The following is a 6,743-nucleotide window of genomic DNA, read 5'->3' as shown; positions in this document are numbered from 1 at the left end:
CTTGAAAAGGATTTGACCTCAAATCAAAATTATTACCTGCAGTAAAAGGAGATAAGTCAGCAACATTAAATGTAGTGCTAACATTATACTCACCCGGGAAGTCAAGTTTATGAGCATTCTTGTTAATCCGCTCCAAAACTTGAAAAGGTCCATCTCCACGCGGCATAAGCTTTGACTTTCTTTGTTTGGGAATCCTCTCCTTTCTTAAATGCAACTAAACCCAATCTCTTAGGTCAAACACTATCACAAAAAATCCTACAAATACAAGCTCATTTCGATAAAAATTACACTTTTTAATGTTAGCAAATAACTATTTCTTCCTAAGTATTCCTAAAACTAACCTTAGATGTTCTACATGCTCATCTAAATGCCTACTATATACAAGAATATCATAAAAAAAAATAACCACAAATTTTCCAATGAATGGGCACATAACATGGTTCATTAATCTCATGAAAATGCTAGGTGCATTAGTTAATCCAAAAGGCATTACTAACCACTCGTGCATTCCATACTTAATTTTAAATGTGGTTTTCCATTCATCTCCCTCTTTCATCGTAATGTGATGATATCCACTCCTAAGGTTAATTTTAATAAACATGCATGTACCATGTAATTCATCTAATATATCATCTAACCTAGGAATTGGATGTCTATATTTAATGTTAATATTATTAATAGCTCTACAATCCACACACATGTGCGATGAACCATTTTTTGTAGGTACTAACAAAACAGGAACAACACATGGACTCATACTCTCATAAATATAACTTTTGATACTCTCATGAATATAACTTTTGTCTGATAACTCACTTACCTTTCTTTATAGCTCCTTTGTCTCTTTGGGATTACTCCTATATGCAGGCCTATTAGAAATTGCAGCTCCTGGCACAAAATCAGTTACTTACCTTCCTTTGTAGCTCCTTTGTCTCTTTGGGGTTCAGGCCTATTAGAAATTGCAGCTCCTGGCACAAAATCAATTTGATGTGCAATCCCTTGGATAGGTGGTAAACCATTAGGAATCTTCTCCGGAAAGACATCATCAAATTCCTGCAAAAGAAAAAAAAAATAGGACTTGATAATTCAAGTTCTTCAAGTTTAGCTTGATCATTTAAATAAGCATCTTTATATATCATGACCAGCAATGGTTTTTTACTTAAAATTACTTTATTAATATTTCCAAAACTAAGATAGAAATTTTTATTTTTCTTTTCTTTCCTCTCTTTTTCTTTCTCTCTCATGGACTCCATTTTTTTTACCTCACTCTCGACTTTTCTTGGATTTTTCTCACTCTCGGCTTTGCGATTGTTTTTCCCCTCACAAATGAGTTTAGAATACTTACCTTGGACAGCAAGCTTGGCCTTAACCATATGAATAGGTGGTGAAAATGTGGGTGCCATACTAGACCTTTCCTTAAGCTTTTCAGCCTTCCTCCTTTGCTTCATTTGAAGTTGGTCTCTAAATACCTCCTTTGGAGTTAATGGCTCCAGATTAACCTTTTTACCTTTAAATTTAAAAATAATGGAATTCCCTCTTCCATAGAGTATGGCATCCTTATCAAATTTGCATGGCCTTCCCAATAAAATATGACCAGCATGTATGTGAACAACATCACACAATACAACATCCACATATTTATCAATGCTGAATTTTACTTTGGCTTGTTTGTTCACTTTCATCTCACCACTATCATTAAGCCATTGTAATCTATATGGTTTTGGATGTTTAATGGTTGCTAATCCTAATTTATCAACTGTCACATTACTAATTATATTAGCACAACTTCCACTATCAACTGTCATACTACATATGTTACCTTGAATTTTACATCGGGGGTGGAAGATGTTCTCTCTTTGTATTTGATCCTCATCTTTGTACACGGTTAGAACCCTTCTTGCCACCTAAATCAATTCAGCCCTTGAAGCCTTAAGTATTTTGGATTCCTCAAGCACTTCATCTCTAATTTCTTCATCAACAAATTCAGTTTTAGCATTACTTTCTTCACTTTCGAATTCCAAGTCTCCATTACCTTTCAACACCATGATTCTCCTATTCGGGCATTGACTAGCAATGTGTCCTCATCCCTGGCATTTAAAACACACAATGTCATGAGTTCAAGAAGGTTTATGATCAGTTTTACCTTCAAACTTAGGTGCTTGGATAGATTTGGTTTTGACTTCCCGTTTTGGCCGATTTGAACTTTCCTCCCCAAGTTTTGATTTTTGTCTTGAATCAAAGGTGGGATTGCTTCTCCAAACACTTGGATTAGACTTTCTGCTATTGGGAACACCTCCAAACCATGAGCTTGTACCCCTCCTCTTGAATTGAGTTTCAATCTTGATGGCCACATGAAGCATCTCCTCCAATTCTACATCTTGTTGAAGCTTCACTTGGTTGGCTATCTTGCGATTCAAACCACCCAAAAACCTTGCCATGGTTGCGTCACGGTCCTTATTCATGCTCAACCTTATCATGAGCATCTCTATCTCTTTATAGTAATCCTCCACGGACCTACTTCCTTGAGTTAATGATTAGTGTTTTTGATGCAGTAACCTTTGATAATGAGTCAGCATAAATCTCTTCCTCATGGCTCCTTTTATTTCTCGCCAAGTAGTAACCAATTCATCACCCATTCTCCTTTAGGTACTTTGCATTTGTCCACCATTGGAGTGCATAATGACCAAATTCCAAAGCTACCAATTTAACTTTCTTAACTTCTGAATAGTTATGATAGTCGAATATCATCTCCATTCGCTCCTCCCATTCTAGGTAAGCCTCTGGATCAATTTTTCCCATAGAAGGTGGTATGTTGGCCTTAATATTTCCAAGATCATCATCCTCTTCCCTTGTTGGTCTCCCATGGGTTGGTCTTCCTTGGAGTGCAAAAATATCATCAATTTCTTCTTCAAGATTATCTCCAAAATTACCTTCCCCGAATTCCTCTCTAGATTGACCTCGGCCTCCATGTACATCAAACCTTATATTCGGCCCAGTTGTGATGTTTCTAACTCATCCATCCTTTGATCTGGGTGATCAAATCGAGGATTCATCCAATGTAATTGTTCTAAGACTGCTATCATATCGATAGGTTCACCTCCATTTCCCGTTACTCTTGAATCACCTTTGAACCCCTCGGATTCTTTTTCATTAATTTTTAATTAAACTTATTAACAAAATAGCAACTAAAATGAACAAATACCGAGTGGATTGACAAAACCTAGTCTCAGCCTAACTAACCAAAAATAAGATAACTTAACAAGCAATTTTCTGAATCAATAAGAAACTGCCCAGAATATTAAGAAACCAAAAATTTAAGGATAAAATATAGAAAAGAGATTCAAACAACGAACAAGAATCAATTTGAATAAAATATGGAATAGTTGTTGGTTGTTGTTCTTGTAATTTAAGTTTTTGTGTCAAATCCCTTACCAATTTTAATCCAAATAATTTTAAGCACTCAAAATTCAAATATCCACCAAACAAATCTTGAATAAATAGACAATATCTCAGCAGCTCTAGCAATTTTTCAGCAAACAAATTCAAACTCCAAATTGTAACAAAAAACTGGCCTTTTACAATTTTTTTTTTAATCTTCAGCTTTTTTATTTTTTTTTAATACTCACAGAATATAGAATCACTCTAGTGGCAAAATCAACAACAAAAACCGCAATTCCAACACCAAAATAAGACTAAACCCAAGACCACACTCCAAACAAAAACAAATTGCAGAGTTTTTAGAAGTTATGCAATATACTTCCAAATCTCTCCCTTTTTTTTTTTTTTTAATATATGAATGCAACTAATTAGGATTAAAACAGCAAAGAAAAATAAAAAATAAACCAAATTGACAAGAACAATAATGAAAATCAACCAACAAAACTGCAATTCCAGCACCAAAATACCACCAAACCCGAGACCACACTCCAAACAAAAACAAATTGCACAATTTTTAGAAGTTATGAAATATGCTTCCAAATCTCTCCCTTTTTTTTTTCTTTTCTTTAATGTATGAATGCAACTAATTAGGATTAAAACAGCAAAGAAAAATCAACAATAAACCAAATTAACAAGAACGATAATGAAAAACAACCAACAAACTAGGAGACAAAAATACGGTAAACGTGTATGAACTAAGAACAATCTTAACCTAATGCTAAAATTACAGACTAACACAAAAATAAATAAAACAAATAAGGTAGATCAAACCTGAGCAAAATCTTGGCTCTGATACCAAATGATACAAACCTTTTAGCCCAGATCAAAAAATTAAGTTCAAGTTCTTATAGTCACCTCGACCTCTAATCAACTTGTGACTAGAAACCTTGATATATGATGAATACGCCACAATAGGTGATGGATGTCCTATTGATAAGTCAAACTAAAATACTCTCTCTCTAATGGTGTTCTAGGTGCTAAAAGCAAATTTTTCATTAAAAATATGCCTTTAAAAAGGCTTGAAAGAAAAAAGTAAAAACCCTAAAAACTAAGACAGAACCGGCCTTATATTGACACATTCCTAATGTGGCTGAAAATTCCATTCCTTTCCTAATCTAATTTTGATTAATTTATTCCTTTATTTTGAATTAGGAATTAATTAAGTTACAATTGAAATAATAAAATATTAACTTTCCTAAGTTAATTTTTCCAGCAAAATAATTAAATAAAACCAAAATAAAAGCTAGTTTCCTAAAATAAAAAGTTAGAATCAAATTAAGAAACTAGTTGACTAGTTTGACTACTAAGATAAGTTTGACTAATTTCCAGCTTGTAAAGGCTCCAAATCTGATTTATTGTGCCATGTAGGATGTCAAATAGGATTAATGATGATTCCCACACGTTGCCCTTGATTGGAACAAAGGGAAAATGGCAAATCAGAAATATATAGTAAAGGCAACAACAAAAATAGCAATTTCGGCCAAAAACGCCTCCTATGTGTAAATGACTTCTTTGATTGCTTTTGCTTCTATCTTGAATTTCCATGACCTTTTAATGGTATGAATTGAATTCAAGAAGTGTTGAACCCATTCTGTGCTGCTTGGAGTTTATATTTACACCAAAACAGCTATCCGGGTTCGTATCGGCCTTCACCACCTGGATGCATAAAACGGGTATTGTGATATGATTCCGCCCGAGCCCGCTCAACTGATAACCCTTTAGGGTGCTGACTCGACACGGATGAAGACCAGGCCAATCACAAGAGCTCAAATTAAGAGATTTAAGGGAAAACTGGGAGCATTTATACAGGGGGTAATCAATTCTCAACAGAGCTTGTCCATACTTGAAGATATAAAACCTATTCTAAGCATCCAAGTGGTGGAAGCCGATACGGACCCGGGTAGCAGTTTTGGTGCAAATATGGACAACGGGCAGCATGAAATGGTTCCAACTCTTTATGGATTTAATACATATGTCTAAGAGGATATGGAATCAAGTCAAGCCAGCTTCAAAGGCATTCAAAAAGGGTTTGTACAGACAGCTTCAAATTTGACCTGTTTTTTACTGTATTTTGTGCTGGCTTTACTGTATTTTCCTGAGTTGGCTTTTTCTTCCTCTTCCAAGCATGGCCAACGTGTGGGACTTCATATTCAGATTAGTTGGCATCCTAAAAAGCATATTGAAGCTGATTTAGAGCTCAATTTGGTCAAAGATTGGTCAAAGTCAACTTAGTCAAAAAGCTAGTATTATAGTTTCCTAATTTGATTCTACTTGTTGTTTTTAGGAAATTACCATTACTTTTTAGTTTTTATTTATTTATTTTCTGGAACAATAAGTTTAGGAAAGTTATTATTTTATTATTTTCATTGTAAATTAATTAATTCCTAATTCAAAATAAAGGAATTAATTAATCCAAATTAGATTAGGAAAGGAGTGAGAATTTCAGCCACCATAAAACTCTTCATTGTGTGGCCGGTTTTTCCTAGGGTTTTTAGGGTTTATTTTGTTTTTTTCAAAGCCTATTTAAAGGCTTATTTTTCAATAAGAATACAACTTTGATTTGATTAAGAAAATACTTTTGAGATTAATTATCTCTTTGTTCTTTCAGAACACCTAAAACACCATTAGAGAATTGGTTGTTTTAACTTGACTTATCATTAGGTTAAGGTTGCATCCATCCCATACACATTCTGCATTTAAAAAAAAATAAAATTCATTCCTAGTTGAATTAGGTTTCCTAGTTTTATCGTATTTTTGTTTCCTAGTTTGTTGGTTGTCTTTTATCATTGTCCTTTTAATTTGGTTATTGTTGATTTTTCTTTGCTATTTTAGTCTTAAATATTTGCATTCATCTATTAAAAAAAAAAAAAAAAGGAGTTTGCGGCAACATTTAAAAAAAAAAAAAACTGCACATTTGTGTTTATTTGGAGGTCACGGGTTTGGTGTTTGTTTTGGAGTTGGAATTGCAATTTTGGTAATTATTGTTGCTACTGCAGTTGTTTATGCTCTGTGAGTGAAAAAAAAAAAAAAAGAAGAGGTAAAGCCGAACAAAAAAAAAAAAAAAAAGAAAAATATTTCGGTTTGTTGGAGTTTGATTTGTTGCTGGAAATTTCTTGTAATTGCTGCTGTGCTGATTATTTATTCCATAATTGGAGTTTCTGGAGAGTTTTTTTAGCTGCTGGATATTTGAGTTTGAGTGCTAAATTATTTGGATTAAAATTAGTTAAAGGATTTGATACAAAACTTGAATTACAAGAACAACAACCAACACTTTTCTATATTTTTGTTCTCTTTGATTCTTGTTC

This window comes from Ziziphus jujuba, chromosome 4 (genome assembly GCF_031755915.1).
Source record: "Ziziphus jujuba cultivar Dongzao chromosome 4, ASM3175591v1".
Lineage (NCBI taxonomy): Eukaryota > Viridiplantae > Streptophyta > Magnoliopsida > Rosales > Rhamnaceae > Ziziphus > Ziziphus jujuba.
Note: the sequence above shows the minus strand (reverse complement) of the source record.